Consider the following 23905-nt stretch of genomic DNA (forward strand, 5'->3'; position numbering starts at 1 on the left):
AGTGTTTTTCTGCCTTTGAAAGAGCCTGCATTTAGTGTGAAATTGAGAAAAAAACACCGGGGCACACTGTTATGGGAGTTATTCTCAGGAAAGTGCAGGGATAGGCTCCTGACACTGAATGTGGCAGATTCAAAATCCTATGACCTCATGAAGAGTACCCTGATTGAGGGCTCTGGATGTACAAATGAAGAGTACCGCATACAGATCAGGGAGGCTCAAAAAACCCAAAGCCATAGTTGGGTGGATTTTGTGGATTATACATTAAAAATGCTAGGTGGTTGGTTAACTTGTAATAAGGTACAAGAGTATGATGGGAATGAAAGAGCATATGTTAAGTAATTGTTACAGTGAGAGGATACATCAATACCTGATAGAACAAGATATACTTTCCCCTCAAGAGTTGGGGAGGAAGGCAGACCACTGTGTCAAAAACAAGGGTGACCAAAACTACCAATGGGTGAGGAGACCAAAGAAAAGAGGCCAAAAAGCCCCCCAAGGGAACGATGGGAGCCAAAATAAAAACAAAGAGGCTTCTCAAGGTCCCCAAACACCTGCACAGGAGGTTGGGCCCAGAGACTCCTCACAGTCTAGGAGTGGATACAAAGGAAAGGACTTCGATCCCAAAAAGGCTTGGTGCTATGATTGCAAAAACAGAGGGCACCAAACTAGACATCCTATCTGTAAAACCTCTTGTCAACCTGCAGTAAATGCAGTTGCCAATCTCCAGATGGGATCAGAGGTGTGGCCTGACCATGCCAGTGATTCCACAGAGGCAACATTAGTCACTGGGGGTGGGGTAGAGTTATCTTGTGCTGCCTGGCCAAGTAACATGGAAAAATACAGGCAACACCCTTTGATTAATGGGGAGGAAGTAGAAGCACTGAGGGACACAGAAGAGAGAGCTACCATGGTAACTCAGCACCTGGTCACTCAAATCAGTACCTGGTAGGGAGTTTTTATCCTGTCACCAACGCTGACAATGAGACAAAGTTCCATCCCATGGCTATGGTAAACTTTGATTGAGGCAAAAAGAAGTGGCTGTGTCCTCATTTTTCCCAGTAGATTGCCTGCTACAAAATTACCTGAAGCATTCCCCCTGGGCTGAAGTAGAACTGAAGACGCATGCAGCCATGCTTGGGATCCCAGAATGTGCTTGTGTCAATACTGAGGCACAGAGTAAACTTCAAAGAGAAAATGGAGAGCTGGATCCTGAAAGAGTGGACCAGCCTCCCAAGAGAAATGGCAAGAAAACTGGGGAAACAGCTTCAAAACAGATCCAAAATCAGAATCCTTCTTCCAAGGAAGAGGGCTCAACCTTCCTGGAGGGAGCTGAGCCTGCAGAGCTTGGGCCTTAGCACCCAGAGCTCTTGGGCCCAAGGGGACCTTCAAGGGAAGATCAGTGTCAGGGGCAGATAACTCGTCCCACTCGAAGGCGAGAGGCAGCAAGCTGCACTGGAAGACCTAGGAAATGTCAGTGGTACTAATAGGGTTCATTGGGATGATGGACGTCTAATCACTGAGGCCAGCGACCTCATGCCTGGTGCAACCAGGAGGGTTGTTGTACCCCAGCTGTTCAGAGAGCTTCTCCTCACTCTGGCCCATGACATTACCTTAACTGAGCATTTGGGCCAAAACAAAACTTGGAGTAGGTTGGTTAACCACTTCTATTGGACAAGAATGTCACATAAAGTGAAGGCGTTTTGCCAGTCCTGCACTGCCTGCCAAGCCAGTGGCAAGGCAGGAGGACACTTAAAGGCCCCCTAATGCCACCATGTGTGGTTGGGGTTCCCTTTGAGAGGGTAGGGGTGGACATTGTTGGGCCCCTTAATGCCAAAACAGCATCAGGACACAGATACATACTAATGGTAGTAGATCATGCCACTAGATATCCTGAGGGATTACCCCTTAGGACCATTACTGTCTCTGCAGTTGAAAAATCCCTCCTGAGTATTGTTACCAGAGTAGGGTTCCCTAAGGAGGTAGTATCAGACAAAGGTTCAAACTTCTTGTCTGCATACTTAAACAAAGGAATATAGTGTGCCTTTTAAGTTCACTACCCCATACCATCCTCAAACAAATGGGTTAGTTGAAAAATTAAAGCAGACCATATAAGACATGATGGGAGGACTCCCTGAAAAACTCAGAAGGAGATGGGATGTCTTAATTCCATATGTGCTTTTTGTCTACAGGGAAGTGCCACAAAAAGGAGTAGGGTTCTCTCCATTTGAACTTTTGTCAAGGGAACCACTAAGTCTTGTATGGGAAGGCTGGGAGAAGCCTCTCAAAGAACCCAAGTAAGAGAATGTGGACTATGTACTTGGCCTACATTCAAGGATGGCAGAGTACATGGAGAAAGCAAGTCAAAATCTTCAGGACAGCCAAGATCTGCAAAAGCTCTGGTATGACCAGAGAGCCGTTATGGTTGAGTTCTAACCAGGGCAGAATGTTTGAGTGTTAGAGCCTGTTGCTCCAAGGGTCTCCCGGACAAATGGTCTGGGCCCTACCCTATTCTTGAGAAGAAAGGGGAAGTCACCTACTTTGTTGAAAACCCTATTATGATAGAGCTGATTTGACCATGATCATGGTTACGGATGAGGGATACGCAGCAGAGAGTGAACCTCTCCCTGTTTGCCTCTCCTGCAACCCACAAGATGGTTCTGTGCATGGAGTGGACACCCTCACAGAACAACAGAAGGCTGATTGCACGTAAGTCCTTAACCAGTATGCTGCGTTATCCTCCCTGACCCCTGGAAGAACTGATTGTTGTACCTATGATGTGGACACCGGTGACAGCTTTCCTGTCAAAAACAACATTTATAAACAGTCAGACCATGTCAGGGAGAGTGCACAAGAGGAAGTAAATATATGTTAGATATGGGTGTCACTGAACCCTCAGAGCACCCCTGAGCTAGCTCAGTAGTTTTAGTCCCCAAACCTCATTCAAAAGGAGAGAAAAGGGAGATGAGGTTTTGTGTGGATTACAGGGGCCTCAGTTTTGTAACAAAAATGGATGCATACCCAATTCCCAGAGCTGATGAGCTCATTGACAAGCTTGGGCCAGCCACACATCTGAGTACTTTTGATTTGACATCAGGGTACTGGTAGATTGGCTTAACCACAGGAGAAAAAGAAAGGTAAGCAGTCTCTACTCCTAGTAGGCATTATCAGTTCACTAGTATGCACTTTGGGCTAAAGAATGCACCTGCAAACTTCAGAGGTTGGTGAACCAACTCCTTGCTGTACTGGAATCCTTTAGTACAGCTTACCTTTATGACATAGCTGTCAATAGTTCCACCTGGCAAGATCACTTGATCCACCTATGTAAGATCCTTGAGACCCTGCAGATGGCAGGCCTCACTATCAAGGCCAGTAAGTGCCAGATAGCGCAGGGCAAAGTTGTTTATTTGGGCCACCTGGTTGGTGGATGCCATGTTCAACTACTCCAACCCAAGATTCAGACCGTTCTGGCTTAGGAAGCTCCCACAACCCAGACTCAGGTTAAGACATTCTTTGGCCTGGCTGAATACTGTAGCAGATTTGTGGAGGAGTATGGCTCAAAGTTGACTCCCTCACAGAACAACCTCCAAGAAAATGCCCAAAAAGATTAACTGGACAGTGAGCTGTCAAGGGGCCTTTGACTTGCTGAAGAATGCTTTGTGCTCTGCTCCAGTCCTACATGCTCCAGATTGCTCCAGGCAGTTTATTGTCCAAACAGACGCCTTTGAACTGGGGGTAGTAACTGTCCTAGCCCAGAAATATTATGATGGACATGACCAGCCTGTTGCTTTTATAAGCAAAAGACCACGACCTAGGAAACAAAAATGGAGTGCCATGGAGATGGAAGGCTTTGCTGTGGTCTGGGCCTGTAGAAGTTGAGGCCATACCTGTTTGGCTCTGACTTCATAGTACAGACTGACCACAGGCCTCTGAGATGGCTACAACAAATGCAGGGCGAAAACCCCAAACTGCTTAGGTGGTCCATTTCCCTACAGGGGATGTACTTTCAAGGGGAACACAGACCTGGGACTACCCATGTTAATGCAGTTGGCCTTTCCAGGTTCTTCCACTTAGATGATGAAGACTCACTAGGGGAAGGGTAGTCTCATCCTGTTTCATTTCCAGGGTAGTGTGAGAAAAGGTCTCTTTTGTCATTGTGAGTCCCCAATTTTTGGCTGCTCTCTGATGTGGCCTAACAATTGTTAGTGCCCACTGCCAACCAGGCAGGCCAGATCTCTTCCCAAAACTGATGTGATTGATTGGCACAATTGGCAACACCTTTAGCTGCCACTATTGTAAATAGTACTTAGGTACCCAAGCCATGGGGTACTAAAGGTGGGTCCCTGAGGGTAGGAGCACAGATTGTGCCACTCTCTAGGCCTATGCATCCAGAAGCACCCAGCACCACCATTGCAGGGTGAGTGTTCCGATGAAATCTTAAAGGACAAACTCAACATGGGACACAGCCTGTGTGCCCTGACAACTGCACACTCTTTGCACTATAGGTAAGTCATCCTTCTGGCAGGCCTTCCAGCCCTAAGGCAGGTTGCACTATGTGGTGTGTGTGGGCATAGGTGCATGAGAAATATGCCCCTAATGTGTCCTTGCCAAACCTGACACATAGGAAGTGAATAGGGCGGCCATTTTAATGCATGTGCTGGACAACTGTCAGAACTTGTTTCACAGTTACTTGATGGTTACCATGAACACTGTGTTGTTTGGTATCAAACAACTCAGAATGATAAATCCAAACTGGTCCCAGTATTGGATTTATCACAAAGTTTGCCCACGGATCACCTTAGAGGTGCCCCCTGCAAAAGCTAATGACCCTGGCAGGGTTGCTGGCCGGTCACAACCAGCCTGCCATCACCAGACAAAAGTCTGAATCCCTGATTTGAGAGATCCTGCTCTCTGGAATTCAGAACAAAGCCCTTCCTGGGTGGAGGTGCTAACACGCCCTCTTTCAGGAATGTGCACTGCCCTGCTAGTGAGCTTCATAGGGCTTACCGCCCTGGAAACTCAACCCCCAGGCCCTCTGCTGGCAGCAAATGGCTGCCCCCATTGCGAAACCCTACTTTTGGCTGGTGTAATGGTGGGAAACCAGACAAGGACACAAGGAGTGGTCAGTCCTGGCTTGCACCACCCCTAAGATGTTGTATGTGAGATGACCTCTCCATTCATTTTATTTTCCTCCATCCTGCATAGAAAGAAAATAGCCAATTCATTGTAGAGAAGTGACATCTGCCCCAGGAAGTGGTCACATAGTGGGTGTAGCCACCCTAAGGCTAAGGTAGATGACCCATTGGTCAATTATATGTACCCCCTACATTGCCCACTAAATATAGTATTTAGTGGGCATTCCTAGACCAAGAAATCTGATTCTAAGGATAAAAGAGGACCAGCAACAAAGAAGATCCAAAGGCTCGAGAACTGAAGTCCTGATGCATTGAGAAAAGGTGCCAAACCCTGCCTGCAGTACCAAGGACTCAACAATTGCCACTGAGGGGTTTCTTGGAAATCAACCAAACTTTACAAACACCCAAAGGACCTCCACTCTTCAAAAATCATGAAAGATCTCCCACCAGAGTGAAGGCATCACTCTGCAACACCAAGAAACCATACACCCAGTAAAGGCTACTTCACTTACTGGCTGCTGACCAAGGAACCGCATGCCACAGCCAGACCAACCTTCACCCACTGGACCATGAGGACAAAACCTACCAGTATGACAGGTTTGGTGGCACTGCACCCTCCAGTGGCTAGGCCATGCAATAGCCCTAGGCACCTGTCTCCTCACAATGGACACCCAGAAGGACAGCCCATTTTGGACTGAAAAAAACAACCAAGAGGAAACCCCAGTCGAAGGACTTTCGGAACCTCATGGACCTCCCACCAGAGAGCCCCTGCTGACCTGCAAGCGACCCTCCAATGTGCCTACCTACTGCTTCCAAGGGCACCTTTGTGCACAGCTCCTGGATCACAAATTTGCTCTGCACCTGGCTGCCCTGTGTCTTGCACCAAAGATCCAGCAGTACCCTATGGGTCCACCATCCCTTGTGACCTTGACACCCCAAGGTGACCCACCTGACTTACCTTTAAGTCCATCTGTGCAGTGCTTTTCCAAGTTGTCCTCTGCATTGCCCCAGCACCAGCTCAATTGACTTTTTGCAGCTACTCCCGCTGGAACTGGGAGTCACCCAAACTTCTCCAGGGTACCCATTGACGACCTCAACATACAAAAGGAGACATTGACAAACGCATTGCCTGAATAACTGTGAATTGTGAAAGTATTTCTCCATTGATTCCCATGATGCACAATTAAGCACAAAAATACTTCATTTATTAACAATTTAAAAATTCACAACTTAAAAAGTACTTACCTGATTTTGATGATCTTAGTCTTAAACATTTAAAAAAATCTGAAGTATTTTTGTAAATTGGTCTCAAGATATTCTTTTCAGTGCGTGACCTCATGTATTGATACTGTGAGTACAACAAATGCTTTGCACCAAGACTAGCCTAACTGCTCGACCAAGCTACCATAAATATTAGAGCATTTTGTGGTCTAGTTACTACCTCTGTAAATCTGTGGTTGCCTGGAACCCTGCATAATGTGCCTAGGTTTGCACACTACATAGAGGGCCAGCCTCCTACAAATGTTTTGTGAAATACTACAAATGTTCAGGTACTCATACGGCCACTTGCTCAAACATTCAACAACTTGTCTACGTAGATACTCAACCTATCATTTAGCCATACAGCCTCTCAGAGGAAGAGTCAGTGTGTGACAAAGCAACTGACATACCTTCACTCACTCATAATCCACTAATCCATGCAGGAACTCACACTATAACTCAAAACTATATACACACTCACTCTGCCATACAGCCAGTCACACAGACACTCACTCAAGTAAATAGCAAGTCACTCAGGCACTACCTCATTTATGCGAGCACTCATGTACTTTCTCAGACACTCATGCAACCACTCACACAGTCACTCATCTATACATGCACTTACTCATACACACAGTCAGTCATCCATTCACAATTTATGCAGCTGCTAATCTATCCATACACCACTGATACATTCAATCACTTACTGACACACCACTCATTCATTCATATTCTCACTGATATACTACTCATACTCTCATAGTTATCCATACATGCAGTTATATACTTATTCAGTCACCCCTACACCAGACATTCAGTCACTCAATCAGCCATACAAGAACTCATGCACTCAGTCAGACTCAAATACACCACTGCTGCGCTTACTCACCTATACATGCACTTATACACTCACTCTGTCACCCATACCCCTCACACACTCACTCACTGACTTACACAAGCACTCATGCATTCCTTCACTCACCCATGCATGCACTCATGCATTCACTAATTTATGCATGCATGCACTCAATCAGCCATACCCAACTAATACACTAACATATATACATACTACTGCCCTCAGTCCTTCACCCATACATGCACTCATACACTCACTCACCCATAGATATAGTGATGCACTCTGTCAATCACGCATACACCTCTTGAACTCACTCACTCATCCATAATGCAGTCATGCACTCAGAAAATCACCGATACACTACTCATGCACTCAGGCACTCACTCACCCATACTTGCACTTATGCACTCACTCAATCACCCATACATGCACTCATGTATGCTGTCATCCACTACTCAGACACTTATTCATCTATACACACGCTAATGAAATTATTCACTCATCCATACTTGCACTCTTTACTCATATACTCACCCATACACCACTGATTCACTCACTCAATCACCCATACACACACTCATGCATTCAGTCAGCCACCCCTACTTTACTCATCCACTTAATCACTCGCCCATAGATGCACTCATGCACTTACTTATTTGGCCATGCATGCTCTCATGCACACACTTACAAATATGTGCACTCATTCATTTGCTCACTCATGTATACACTTAATCACTCATTTAATCAACCATACATGCCCTCATGTGCTCACTCAAACGGCCATACAAGTACTCATGCACTCAGTCAATCGCCCATACACCACTCATGCACTCAGACACTCACCTAAACATACTCTTACACACTCACTTTCTCACCCATACAGCATTACACACTCAGTGACTTACACAAGTACTCATGCATTCTTTTACTCACCCATAAATGCACTCGTACAGTCACTCATTTACTCATACATGACTGACTCAATCAGCCATACACAACTAACTCACTCAGTCACATTCACATACTATTGTGCTCAGTCATTCACCCATACATGCACTCATGCACTCACTCATACATACAGTCATGCACTCTGTCAATCATCTATACACTACTCATGGACTCACTCACTCGTCCATAATCCACTCATGCACTCAGACAATCACACATACACCACTCATGCACTCCCTTACTCACTCAGTCACCCATACATGGAATCATCCATACAAGCACTCATACATTCACTCAGTCACTCATACACCATTCTTGCACTCACTCATGCGTACATGCACTCACTTTCCGATACATGCACTCATGCACTTAATAAATCACCCATCCAGCACTCACTCTCCCACTCACTTGCCCAAACATGCACTCATACACTCATTCACTAATTCATGCATGCACTCATGCGCTCAATTAATAACGCATGTACCACTCATGCACTGTCACTCACCCTTACACCACTCATGCACTCACTCACCCATACATGCAATAATACACTCACCAGTTACCCATACATGCACTCATGCTCTCACTCAATCATCCATAGACCATGATTTATTCATGCACTCATACACACAGTCAGGTACCCACACACCATTTGGTTACTCACTCATACACATCTCGTACATTCATTCAGTCCTCCATACAGCTCTCATTCATTAATTCACTCACCCATACACCACAGGCATACTTCTAGCCATGCACTCACTCAATCATTCATCACTCACATTTATATGTAAACATAGACATAGGTTTTCTCTTTTTTAACCATTAAAAGCGGTTGTAAGAAGAACCTTTTTTACCTTCTTTTTTTGTGAAACTGTTTTTCACTTATTTTTTTTCTAATGGTTTGGTACTTTTTTGCATTTTGTTTAAACAAAATAGCATCAAAACGGAGAAAAGAACTCTGTCAACAAACAGAAACAACACTAGAAAAACTGAAGTAAATTATAAAGAAAAAAATACCAAGTATGGTTTCTTGCTGCTTCCAAAATCTGCTCTGATTGCTCTCTCGTAGTGAGACACTACATATCAAGAAGTATGTTCCAACGCCACACAATTAGGGATGATTATCAGGTCTACGTGACTGCACATCTCTGGACACGGTCCAGCAGCAGGTACTTCATGAGTAGAACTAGATGTCCCCTACCCAGTTCGATTCCTCTTCGCCCTCTCATAGAGTTTTGAGACGGTATAGCATGCTGATTATATCGCATGAATCCCTCTTGAAAGGGTATTGTCAAACACAGTGACAAACATGGCAACTGTTTTAGTCTCAACAGATGGAAATATGAAAAATCCAATGCAAGACTTTGAATTTGTGCTGATGGTCTTTCTTCATTAGAGTCTTCTTGCTGGTGTTTTACCTCCTGTGGTTGTGTTTGATCTGGAAGTACCTGCACTTCCTTGTCTTGTGTCTCCTGGAGCAACTTGCCATGTTCAGACCCTCCACTTGCCATTTTGCCATAGAAAGAATGCAAAAATAGTACAACAGTTATGATCACATAGAAATGAATGATATCGAACATTCAGGAAAAAGGAACTGGCGGGTACTTCCTATGAAAGTGTATGAAAAGTGTCTCCTCCAGTCATAAAGCTTTGTGTTAGGTCACATGATAATCACAACAACGCCGGTCGTTATGACAAATTATGTCATTGCGATCATGCAAAATACATTTTAAAAGTAGGCTATAAAAAAAATTAAAAAAAACTTACGCTAGTTTCATTACTATATTAGACAACAGCTGTACTCAAAACTTTTGTGTAATATGCATGTATAAGTCTTTTAGACTTTTCACAAAACATGCGTTCTCCACTAAATATTTGGGAAATCGGAACATACGTATCGTTTTTACGATGAGTACGAATATGAAATTCATGTTTAAATACATTCTTGCCCACTGTTCCTTCATTTCGCCTCATTTCTTCCCTCTTTTTGTTGCCTTGCTTTCTGTTTTCTAATCGTTTTTTGTTTGTGCCACTTTGCTCGTTTGTTATTTTTGTTTGTGCATTTTTGACCATGTTCAATATGATTCTTAATCTCTGTTTGCACCTCTCTTGATGTTTCTAACATCTGCTTCATGGTTTCTACCCATTTTCTCATTGTTTCTTGTTCTCTGTTTCTGCCGGTGTGTCCGTTTGTTACCCTCTGTTTCTGCTTTCTACCTATTTCCTAATAATTTCTTACACTTTATTTGGGAATTTCTACTCATTTCTTGCCCTTTGTTTTTGTCTTTGTGCCCATTTTCTGCTAGTTTCCCGCCTTTCATTTCTATGTTTGAGTCAATTTCTTGCCTTCTGTTTCTGCCTACTACCTATTTTCTACTCAGTTGATGCCTTCTGTTTGTGCATTTCTGCTCATTTACTACACTCTGCTACAGACTCTCTGCCCATTTCCTGTGTATTATTTCTCCTCTCTGTTTTATCCCTCCCTGACCTTTCTTAACCTCTGTTTCCAGAGATCTTCACACTTTCCGCTTGTTAATTGCCTTGTACTTCAACATTCCTGCTTGTGTCTTCCCTCTATTTGTACATTTCTGCTTGATTTAATATCTTGACTTATGTTTCTGCCATTCTGCTTGTTTGTTGCCCTCTTTTTGTGCCTTTCTGCCAATTTTTTGGTCATTTACTGGGCTTTGTTTGTGTCTCTCTGTTCATGTTTTCCCTGTGCTTCTGCATTTCAGCTCATTTTATCTTTGTTGCTTTAACTCACTAACATAGTGATTTATCCACTCATGAACCAACTCAAATGCATGACTTAATTTACATACGCACTTAGACACTCACTTGTACTGTCACAAATCCAGATAAACACTGACATACGCATTCATATACCCTCTCACATTTCAAAGCAGTAATACTCAGACTCACTCTCAACGCTTACATTTTACAAATGACAAATAGAATTTAAAAAACATAGATCTATATATATATATATGTCTTACCAATTGGAAGTCACCACTAGGTAGTTATAGTTAGGACCTAGTTTCTACATAAAAAGTGTGTTTTTACTTGCTTTTATCTTTGACGCTGCTTGAGGAATCTTCACGAAAATTTCCCCAAAAATTTGCCAGTACCATCAGCTGCTGCATGGAAGGTTTTGGGGGTGATCCATCCGGGGGGGGGGGGGGAGGGGAGGAGGAGAAAAAGGAGGAGTCCCAAAACACATTTTCCCTATTCATTTTTCCACAGGGATTTTAAACATTGATAGTGCAAAAACTTCTTGGAGGAATTGCACCAAATTTGGAAGAAAGCTGGTTCTTGTCCAGAAAGAGTGCTTTTTTGTTTTAGTGTGATTCCGTTCAGTAGTAGAAATTGTAAAAAATTCTAAATTTGTTTATTTAAGGAACTGAAGGTTTTCTGACCCCTCCCGATCTCATGCTGATGTATGATTAGCTGATTACACTTCAACAACAGAAGCCGTTGAAGTGTTGTGAGCCATCGTGAGTCTGAAAAAAAAGTAAAACATAAAAAGGGGGCATTGGTACGAACACCCTGACCTCTTAGCTCTGATGATGGGCCCAAGGGGACTGCCCCCGGGCTAAAAAGCATTTGACTAAACGGAGTTACGGTGGAATTGCGGATCCGTCGTAAAAGTTTAAAAAAATGAAGCATGATCTGCTGTGCTGCGTTATTATAAAGCCCCGGATGGACTAAGTCAGGGGGCATTTGTTTACAAATGTGAGACCCTCCTGACCCCCTCCCACTGCCCCAGGGACCACCACCTCCCCAGGGCTTGTAATTTATATTCAGGAGGACCACAACCTCCCCAGTCTGTGTTTTAATAGGCAGGGACCGGGTGTCGCCCTAGTGCCCTGGGGGCCAGCACCTCCCCAGTGCTTTGATTAAATATGCAGGGGGCTGCATGCCCCCCACTACCCTGGCGATCACCACCTCCCCAGGAAAAATATTTTAAAAAAGAAAGGGTGTCCCTTTGGGACCCTCAAACTCCGGGGAGCACAACCTTCATGAGGCTGTGTGCACAGTTGGAGGGGGGCCACTCAGCCCCCCTCTTGGAGCCACAGATGGCCTTGGGGTCAGCCAGTCCCCAGGACTGGCTCTTGCTATGTCGGGACATAGCTGTTAGCTGTTTGCTGTGGCTTGACTGCAGCACTGCATGCTTAAGGCTACCCTTATGGCTTCTCCTGTGCTGCCAGATAGCCAGTTGGGGCATATTTATAAAACATATTTAAAAAACATAAAAATAAAAAATAACAAACAATTAAAAATGTATAGCTTAGTGTGAAGGTCACTAGACCTTCACACTGAGCAGTGAGGGTTCGAGTCCAGCCAGACTCGCTTTTCATTTTTTTTCATTTAAAAAAAGTACAAATTATTTTTATTTTTATTTTCCAGTATCCACACTGACACACCCACTAAAACACTGATGTATGCACTCTCACACCCAGACAGACACTCTCACAGCCACTCTCACTTCCAGGTACACACTCTCACATCTATTTTAACACCCAGAGAGACCACAGCCAATGTATGCTGTGCATGGCCGAACGGCTGTGCACAGAATGGGGTTGGGTTGTTAGAGGGTTTGGCAACAGGGTCTGGATGCAGGCCAGGTCTTGCAGGCAACCTCTGTTGCGCACAGGTGAAGGTCGTGCATGGTGCAAGGGTGGGTGCCTATAGGGGGTTAGCCTCTGCCACCCGCCAAAGCGCCCAGCCAAAGGCCGTACAAGGCAGTGGTTGGATTAACGTATAGTAATGAAAATTACCAAATGTTAATAAAACATTGAAATTCACTCAAAAAACAAAGGTTACAGGGATGTTACTCGAGCTCGCCACACAGTGCTAATTACCCCACAAACTACGGCACTCAAACAACCATTTTTGATAACATCACTGATGTTATCAAGGTAATATTTACAATAAAATGTTTGACAAAAAAGCTGTGCATAGTGAGGGCGCGATTTATAGTTACCTTAGTGCACTAGCAAACTTTTGAACAAAGCTCCATTAGTTACCAGCTTCAGCTCTGTCCTGCCCTTCTCTGATTGGTCAACCTCCGGCAGCCTGAGCCAGGCCACCTTGAAGAGGTGTGAAGTGGCCTGAGGTGAAATATAGGAAGCATCTGGTGGGAGAAGATCGGGCTCTGCAGATGTTAGAACTGGATGGGGGGAGAGCAGCCAAACTGGACTTCAAAGGAGGGATGGACATTTGGGACAGCAACGGGACCTCCCCCATTTCGTGCAGCCCCAGACAACCAGGTGCTCCCTGGTTAGATTAAGAGAGGGCTGGAAAGGAAAGGGGTGTGCTAAGGGAAACGTAGCCACACCAGTGGGTGAACACTGCCAGATCAAAACTCTAATTTTGAATTTTTACCATCTTGGATTTTGCCACCTAGGATTTTGTTGCTCCTGGGGCTTGATTTTTGCCACACTTCCCAGGAAGTGGTCACTCAAGAGAGTAGTGGCCTGCATGTGATTGTACGAGAGCACCTCTGCTTTCCACACCAGGAGCAAGGATAAACATGGCACAGCTGCTCTACACTCCAGATGCCTACTAGAAAAAGAGAAGAAAAAGAAGGACTACCCTGTTGAACTCTTGACAAGCACCTTGACCCTGCACTCAGAAGGACTGCATCAGCTGCACACTTTGGGCTTCATCAACTGCAAGAAGGGACTACCTGTAAGCTACAGGTAGAAAGGAGCTGAGCATAGGCTCCTGCATCAAGTCTGGCAAAAAAATAGCCCAGCTGACCAGTGATCAGGGGTCATTTAAGGTTTTGGACCAGGTGCATTCTGGGAAGTTGAAGTCCTAACCGCCTAGGGGTAACTCAGAACTTCTGGAACCTTGGGGTGAGTTGTGGACACTTGACAGACCTCAAAAGTACTTCCGGAAGAAGATCCAGAAGTTTTGAGTAGTTTGGAGGAACTCTGGAACAAAGCTCCATTAGTGGACCGACCCGACGGCGAGAGTTAAGCCAGTTAAATTCCGGCTTCGGCGACCCAGACTTCCAGGATTTGACCAGGGGCTTGTGGAAAGGCAATCTGACGAGTTGCACCAAAATCAGCTTGCTGAGACAGGTTTGTCCGATGTTGGGGAAGAAAAGCTCCCCAAAAAATTCTACGTCGAAAGGTAAAATTTTGACCAACACCACCTGAGCAGTGTATCCGAAGAGGGCTTCATCTTGGTTAGCCTTAGCTTTCGACTTTGTCCCTATTGGGGTAAATCTTCTTTAAAAAGTTACTAAGTCTGAATGTAGAAACTTGATTGAGGCCTCCTGCACAGTGTATCTAAAGAGGGATCCAGCGAGGTCGGCCTCAACTTGTCACTTTTTCCCAGTAGGAGAAAAATGTTGAATAAATCCTCTAACTGTCAAGGTAAAACTTTAACTAAGTGTAGCCGAGCTGGGCTCTATCGTGGTAGGTGTCAAATTTTGACCTTGCCCCGGTCAACTGCAACCAGATGTCCAGAGTGGTGGTTTTGATTTCTGGGCACTAGAAAACATCGAGGGCCAGCTTTACAAGGCCCTTCGCCCCTTAGCGTCACATTTGCGGCAAAGGTTTTGCCGCAAATGTGACATTAACAGGCCACTACCATAGCGTCATATTTACAAAGTGCCGCAAACTAGGTACTAGTTCTTTATTGCCCTCAAATGTTCCAGTATTTGCTTCTTTACGGGAAAAGTTGTACTTCCCACATATGTTAACCCACATGGGCAGGTAAGGACATAAATCCAAAAATCACTATTGCATGTGATAAATTCATCAGTGTTCTTGCTCTGTCTATTAGGTAACTTACTAACTCTGCATGCCTTAAATTTTCCACACTTAAAGAAACCTTTCTGTTTCAATAACCAACATTCCTGCTTGGTCTTCATACTCAAATTACTCTGCACCAGCATTTCTCTAAAGGACCTTGATTTACAATAGGTGATCAGAGTGTATGATGTAACCTTCTTTCTAATAACAGGATCAATTCTTATCAAATGCCAATTTTTAGTTACATATTTTGGTTTGTGGTGAGTGATATATAGATATTGACATTGCACCTAATTACATAATCAGCTTTAAGTACCTTACAGTGCCAGGGTATTATCTTTCTTATATTATGGTGGTGTTGGTTGTTTCTATTCTCTTGTTCATTTTGTGTATACATCAGCATTTTGAAAAGTTTCTTCAGTAACCGCTCTTAAATGGGACAGCATCACATTGTCCTCCCTATAATATTCCTGGTAGCCATAATTTCCAGTTCTTTATTTTTGATCTCAATATGTATGTCTACAAAATCAGTCTCCTTTCTCTCATTAGCCTCTAATTTAGAGATGAAATTTAAGACACTTTCATACAGCCATCCTATACTGTGAACAGGTCATCAATGTATATTATAGATAGAAATATGTGACCTGGTTTAATCCTTTATCTGAGAACACCTGTTCTTCCCACTAGTCCATTGATATATTTGTATAGCTATTCATGATACAGGTGCTTATCACAGTCTCAAATGTTTTTAGAAATACTTATTTTCAAACATAAAATTATTAATTTCTACACAACCTTTATCAAGTCCATGAATAGCCTTGTATGATCAACTAAAGCAATTAATCATAATGAAAACATGAAAACTGCAGAGTATTTTAACAATAAAGTTCAATACGCAAAGTAGTGAAAGCAATACTGTGACTGCTGAGGAGGTGTTTGGGAACCTATAGTTTTGATGTGTACTGATTAATGCATTAGACAAGGAATAAAAATGTTTGAGGAAAACTGCCTACACCATGCGCACATCTACCAAGGCAGGAAACTATGGGGCAGATTTATGGAAAGTAGCTCTGTACCAAGTGCAGCGCCACTTTCCCTGCTCCCCCGAGGGCCCCCTACCGCCACCATGTGTGCACCATATTTAAAATACTGTGCACCATGGCGCAGGGTAGGGGGCAATAGCATAATTTTTCATGACGCTATTGATGTACTCTGCAGGAGTAGCTTAAAAATATTGGCGCTACTCCTGCAGAGTACATAGGGACCCATTATAAATAATGGAAACTGCCTTTTAACGCCTGCTCTGAGCAGGCATTGAAAGGGCTGTACAAAATGACGAAAGGAAATCTCTTAGATTGCCCCCTTTGCATACATTATGCCTGTTGCAGGCATAACGTAGTGCAAAGGGTTTCAAAGCGGGGCAATGATTGCGTATTAAAATACTAATACTCAGTCTTGGGCATGGGACCTGTCAGTAAAATAATTAAACCACTATTTGTAATAGATGTTAAAAATGCAAGTCAATGGTGAATCTAGGTTTTTAATAAATAGTGAGAGAAAGTAACCTTTATAAAGTTACCCCTTACCTCCCTGAACTGTCACAAGGCTAATTGCCTCTGTCAGCTCCCAGTCTGTGCTGACGGTCAGCAATAGGTGTGAAAGAGGTGTGCAGAAGTAACTGATAGGTTGACCTGACTGTGCAGAGATGACACTGAGCTACAAAAAATTATTCAGAGTTAGGGTTTTGATACCATACTGTCAAATCCTACTTGACAGGACTGTTGAGCAAGACATACCACTTGGGGTGGCTTGAAAAGGAGAGAACAGGATGTCACGTCAGTTCTGGTATATCACCTGTCTGGTTGCTGAACTAGTCTTTGTTTGTTCTACCAAATGTCTGTCTTTAGGATGTTGTGAGTACAGCACCTGTTTCAAATTGAATTTAGTGTTAGATATGGGAGAACAGGGCAATATCCCTATGGCACTCCCACACATGCCACAGTCCTCAAAACCTACATTGAGGGTGCCCAAACACTTTTACCAAATTGAAAATTGCTGGACACATAACATTTTGGACCTGTTTTCATTAAAGCAAACAAGAACTGCTGGGACCTACAGGTAGGTCAGGGCCTAGGAACCCCTATTGCCTTTGTTAGAGAGGAACCAAGAGTGTCTTGGGGTGTCTTCCACTAACAGGTAGATGAACCCTACAAAACTTGACCCTCACTCACCCTCCTTCAGAATACTGCTGGAATTGTGAACAGCTACCAGGCAGATTTAACTTGCTGCACTTGACATCTGTCACCTGTGACCAGGACCTGAGGAGGTTGGACCTTGTTCTACTTGAAATCCAGAAACAGAAATGTCTTCAATGATCATAAGGCTGATAACCCGGTTTGTTTCAGATAGTTCAAAAAGATTAAAGCACATTCCTATGAAGAATCTCAGCTGACCAGTGACTATTGAACCTCAACTGGATTTTGCTCTTACCCTCTCTCTGACACCCTGTGATTCTCTAATTGCTCAAATTTTACTCCCAGGGTCCTTGGAAGTGTACTCTTGTATTTATGTGGGTGCCAAAAGAAGTTGTGAAATTGTGCAAACCTTTTGCTCCAGAGCTTCTAGGGGCTGGCTGCAAATATATTAGACTGACAGTCCACTGCATCAGACTGAATGTCTGGCTTGTCTAATGTGGAGAAGAGTTGTTTTCCTCAGAAGAAAGGTCAATTTTCTGTTTAGATTGGGAAATGTTTTTGAGCTTCTCAACTTCCAGGCCAAAGCGGGATCAACCAACCTGATATATCTGGTATATGTTACCCATGCTACATCGCAGTCAGCTTCAAATCACGTCTAGTTCCTGATTTACTGTGACCATTGACTTCCATTGGTGCTTTGAACTTTTTAGTGTTATTCTCACTTAAATGTTAGAAGATTCATACCTATAGTTCCTTGCATTTGGATTTTTGTCATTTTGGTCACATTTAGTTTGTTAGATTCTACTCTATTTTTATAAATTGAAGTGGTAATTTTATTGTGTTGTGTTTTCAGTTTTGTAACTGTTGATACATCTAAATGCTTTGCACATTTTCTCTATGTTAAGCCTGTCTGCCTAGTCCAGAACTACCAGGAGTTAAGCTTAGGATCTGGAGTCAGATGTGCAAAGCATTTTTCTGGTTACAAACGGGCTGATTTGCAGAATTGGGCTCTTTGTGACTGGAAAAATGCTTTTTCAAATGTACAAAATGCAAAATGTGATTCAGTTACTGAATCAAATTTTGCATTTAAAGTTCAAAATTTGGAAGGGGCATGTTTAGGGTGTCCCTTCCAAAAACTGAATTGATATGGTATGTATTACTGTTTTATGACCAAAGTTCAGTTGCAAAACAGTATCACTTAACTTTTTAGGTTCAATGGTATAACCTATTAACAAAGGGGAATGAGTGCTCAAAGGACCTCTTCCCCTTTGAGAATGTAAATAATAATATTTTTAAGAGCAGGCAGTGTTCCCATGGACCAGTCCCTACTCTTAAATGAAACTTCAAGATTGAATTTGTTTTTTCTTTTTAATTGCAGTGTGTTTTCCTTTAAGGAAAATGGGATGCATTTTGAAAATAAACTGCTTTATTAAAAAGCAATCACAGACATGGTGGACTGCTGACCTCAGTGGGCTACCATCCCTGTGATGGTTGTGACGCATAATGGGTCAAGGAATGCCTTAATTAATCTCAATATGTTTCATACATTTTAACTAATGCTTTCCTAGTGTGATTCGGAGAGAATGGCAAGTAGGAAATTGGTATTCCTAATGTTTGTACTTCTGGCCCTTAGTTACTGAAACATCTGACTGGACCTAACATGTTATTAAAGTTATTATGTGTAGTGGACTAACATCTACCCCAACTCAAAAACCACTTTCTCACAACATGGAGGCCATCAAGTGAGAGAGCCATATCAGAATTGAGGTCTATGCTTTTTGAGGTAAGCAGGTCAAAGCTATTATCTAAAACATTATTTCAGTGCACCACCATGCCATTACATGAATCATTGTGCTTCATCAACACTTTTCTGAGGCAAAATGAGCATAGAAAATGCAAATGTTTGAGCTTGGACATTTACAGCACCTGTGAAGTATTATCTGTGAGGTGTTATCTAGTATTCCAAACACAAGATATGACCTCTTTTGTTCATAGCACCTTCACATATCACACTCAAATATGACACATTGTTGTACTTAAAACATGACCATTGACTGACAATACTATGAGGTTAATGCTGCAGCACAGCCTCAATCTGTCTCCTTAGTCTGCAGTTTCTTAGGGGATGGTTAGCTATTGTGGGCAATATAAAACTGACAACACTCAGAAGAGAACCTCTACAAGATCACCTAAAAACTAGGTTAAACTTAGAGTGGTATAAAAGCCAAAAGGAAGACATATGTAAATTCTCAACTGCAATCTCAGGTATATTGTATAACTAAATGAAAACACTGAACAAGCAGAGGAAGCCAGTGCTGCTGAATTTGGAGCCATGCTACTGCTACAGCAAAGTATTTGATGAATAGGCCTCAATACCTTATGCCAAACAACCCCTTATGGCTACAGAATACAAATAAGTACACTTTTAAAAAGCAGCATGCACAATATTGTGAGGGTGTTACCACTCTCACTTAAACACATAAGGCAATAAATATTAAATATCCACAGACTGCACATACTTGATGTTCTTGTTCAAGGGATCATCATCAAAACCCACTGCAAGAACATAAAAATTGATACACCAACTACAAGAATAGTCATTCAGTGCTATGCATTGTCCTGGCATCCTAAGAAAGAGACTGCTTTGGAAAAAAAAATCATGTTTAAAATTCTGAACACTGCATTTGTTGTATAGTTGACAGAGTGTGACCACATCCAATAGCTCTGGCATATGCTTTGCTAACATCATTAACCAATTTTAAAGAGACCTCTCAAAACGTGAGTATAAATGAGTATTATGGAGACAATCTCACCAGTAGATCTGGTTCTGCCACAATATTTGGAGTGCACTCTCAGCCACCTAAAGAAAGCCTGTTGCTAAATGTAGATTGGGATGCATTTTCAATAATTCTAGTACTGTGTGTACTCTGAAGCTTGCTCAGCCATCAAAGCTTCATGGAAAAAAGTGACAATGGTTTTGGAGCCCTAATGCGCAAATCCAATAAATGGTGAGCTATGGGCTCCTCTGTTAGGCTGTAGAGCACAAAGAAACACTCTTGCATCAATCATTACTAAAGGTATCACAAACAAACACTGGATCCTGGTTTATGAAAATGTTGGTTGCTCCTTGGATAACTTTGATCTCAAGGTCAGGTTTGATGGGTTCAACAAGCATCCTAAGGTAGAAGTGGTACAAACATCCTTGGCAAAAAAGAAAAGTCCAAGGAACAAGGAAGTACTATTGACACACACTCTTCACCCAGAGGTCAGAACAGAGAATGGGGCATTTTTTTAAAAACATGTGCATTCTTTGCTTATCTGGAATGTGTAGACATTAAACCTTGCATGAACAAACCAATTGTCTGAAGCTAAAAGAAAGGTTAAAAACTTCATGGGAACACTAAGCAAAGCTATCCCTGTTGCAGGACTTTACAGGAGTGATAGATAACTGTGTCTTTGAAAATGCAGGAACGTGATACTTGTGTCAATTGACTTCATTCCTCCATCTATTATGAAGAGTCAGACAGTTGTGAAGTCCACTCCTTGCTATGACTGTTGAAAACCAAATGGTCCATAACCAACATCTCAAAGCTTTAAAAAATTGTTACCAAGAAATGTACAAGTTAGCCACGGGAAGATGTCTCCAGCGATAAACAAGTAATGGAATGGTCATATGTGCAAGATCTCTATTCAGGGAGTAGATGTATGAGACCATATTAACACATGAACTGATGAGTAGCTACTGAGGAAGTCCCTAGGATTAACTCCTTTCATGTGTCGGATGGTCGTCAGTTATCCAACGCTACTGTGCTCATGCGCATTAGAAGGCTCCTGGCTGTCCGTGCTCATGGCACTTAAAATCTGTCTGGTGTGGACACCAGAGGGATTTCTTTCAGAAAGGAACAACCTCCGGAGATGGGGGAGAGCTTCCCCATCTCCCAAGGCAGTTTTTCTTGTTTCAGTGAAATGACAATCAGCGCTGACATCATTGCACTGAAACCGAAAGTGAAATGAGCAGATCGACTTATTTCACTTTCACTGTCTCAGTTCTCAGGGGGCTATCTCAGATCCCCCAGCACCAAGGCAGACGGGAGACTAGAGAGGTGTCATTGGAAAGGGGAGAAACTCCCCTTTCTAAAAGTACACCGCCCTGCTTGGGGACTGCTGCAGGAGGGCAATTCCCAGGCATGGATCCCCCCACTAGGCATGGAGGGTGGCCCCTTGGCAGGGGCTTTTGTTCCCCCTGTTTGTTTGAGGCATAATCAATCTTTCTGCCCCATCTGCCACCCCATAAAAAAGCACAGTCTTTCTGCCCCCTGGGGGCAATAGCATACAATCTACCCACGGGGCAGAAGGGACACTAGGCACCAGGATTTTTTTTTTATTCCTCTAGGGGTGGGAGCATCCCAGAATGGGCATTGCAATACTCCATTCTCATCCCCCCTCAAAAAAAATCAGCATAGTATTTTTGCCCCCCGGGTAGATGAGAGCAATAGGACCCCATATGACCCCCAGGGAGGCAGAAAGGCCACTAGGCACCTGTTTTTTTGGGGGGGAGTGCAGAGGTAGGTACTGCCCAGGATGGGTATGGCGCTGTCCCCACCCCAAAAATAAATGGGCACAGTCTTTTTGCCCCCCTGTGGGCAGATTGGGATTATTAACTGTGATCTGCTTCCCAGGGTGGACAGAATGCTCACTAGACACCAGGGAAGCATTTTTTTTAAATCAAAGAGTGGGGACTGGCCACCCCAAGGGGCATGGTTATGCCCTCCTCCCCAACTGGAGGGTGCAACAGTCTTTCTGCCCCACCGTGGACTAAAGCATCTAATCTCAATGGCAAGCATGGGGAAAGTTGATTCTTTTGGGTTTGGATTTTACATATGGGCCAAGAGAGCTTAGCTTACTCCCAATATCATTCCACTTGCAATTGTGAACGGCTGCACTTTTTTGGACTTGGGTACGCTGCCACCTTGTAAAACCCAAATTCTTCTGAAAACTAAGCATCTGGGGGAGTCTAGGGTGGTGTCTTCACATGCACCCCACACTGTTTTCGCACTTAAAATGCCCTGCAAACCTCCAATTTTACCTGAAATCATACATTTTCCCTACATTTCTGGGATGGAAACATCTCTAATCCAAAGGAATTCACAAAATTCCTACCACTCACCATTGCCCCACCTGTTTTCCTAAAAACTCTGTCCCACTTGTGTGGGTGCCCAAAGCAGAGTGAATCTAAAAACATTTAAAAATTTATTTTAATAAAATCTGCCCTTTTGGACCCACTTTGGTTCCCCCTTAATTTCTACACAATTTTGGCCCTTCACTGTTGAAGTCACTTGGCCTACCTACACAAGTGAGGCATCATTTTTATTGGTACATGGAAGGGAATGCTTGGTAGTAGGAAATATATGGCTCCCTCCAGATTGCAGAACTTTCCATCACAGAACTGTGAGGAAAATGATTTTTTTTATACACAGTGTGAGGTTTTTAAGAGATTCTGTGTAACAGAACCTGATGAGAGCCACACACATCAGCCCATCCTGGATTCCCCTGGGTGTCTAGTTTTCTGAAATGTATAGGTTTGCTAAGGGTTTCCTAGGTGCCAGCTCAAGTAGAGCCCAAGAACCAGAGCTACCCAGTTTGCAAAACAAAGTGTCATTTTTGTAAGGAAAAATGTGATGTATCCATTTTGAGTTTTGGTCCATTTCCTGTTCCAGGTACTAGGCCCACCTACACAAGTGAGGTACCATTTTTATCAAGAGCCTCAGGGGAATACAGAATAGTAGAATACGTGTTATTATTCATTGTCTTTCTCTGCATTTGCATCTTCCAAATGTAAGATAGTTTGTAAGAAAAAAGCTATTTTGAGATATGCCCTCTAATTTACATGCTAGTAAGGGTAACCCGAAATTCAGAGATGTGCAAATAACCATTGTTTCTAAACTCCATATCTTGTGCCCATTGTGGAAATACATAAGTTTTCTTGATATTGGCTCTGGGTACCTAGGGTACTTGGTGAACATGCAATCCCTATATTTCCAGAGAGGTCCAGCGCATGTAACAGTTTATTGCAACAACCTTTATTGTAACAGTTTATTGCATTTGAAATTCTGCCATAGTTAGAAGTTACAGATGAAAATGCAGACACAAGCAGCTATTTTTTCTACTCAATTTGAATAGATTTTTTTATTTTTATTTCATCTGTTACCTTCTTTGGGAAACACAAATGACCCCTTGCTGAATTCAGAATGTTGTCTATGTTTCATAAATGTATTGCTGGCCGGCATCCACCATTGGTTTCACATCCATTTCTACAATTAACTGGAAGGCGGTTGAAACCACAAAAAATAGGAAAAATGGGCTATGTCCCAGTAAAGTTCCAAAACTGGTTTGAAAAATATGTTTTTTGATTCAAGTCCACCTGTTCCTGAATGCTGGGAAGATGGTTAAGTTTAACACCAGAAACTCTTCATTGATGCCATTTGCAGGGAACAAACACTGGCACTTTTTAATGCAGCACTTTGGGAAAACCCACTTAGAAATGGAGTCTTTGATTGGCCGACAGGTTACCCCTTGTCCAAATAAGTACTCTAAATCTAGTCAGGATAAAGGAGAATCACACTCAGTTAACCCCCGCTCACCCCCTTGGTAGCTTGGCACAAGCATGCACGCTTAACTTCAGAGATAATGTGTTGCGTATTTTTACAAACACACAATAATACAGTGAACCACTACAAACTGACA

Source organism: Pleurodeles waltl, chromosome 3_1 (genome assembly GCF_031143425.1).
Source record: "Pleurodeles waltl isolate 20211129_DDA chromosome 3_1, aPleWal1.hap1.20221129, whole genome shotgun sequence".
Classification (NCBI taxonomy): domain Eukaryota; kingdom Metazoa; phylum Chordata; class Amphibia; order Caudata; family Salamandridae; genus Pleurodeles; species Pleurodeles waltl.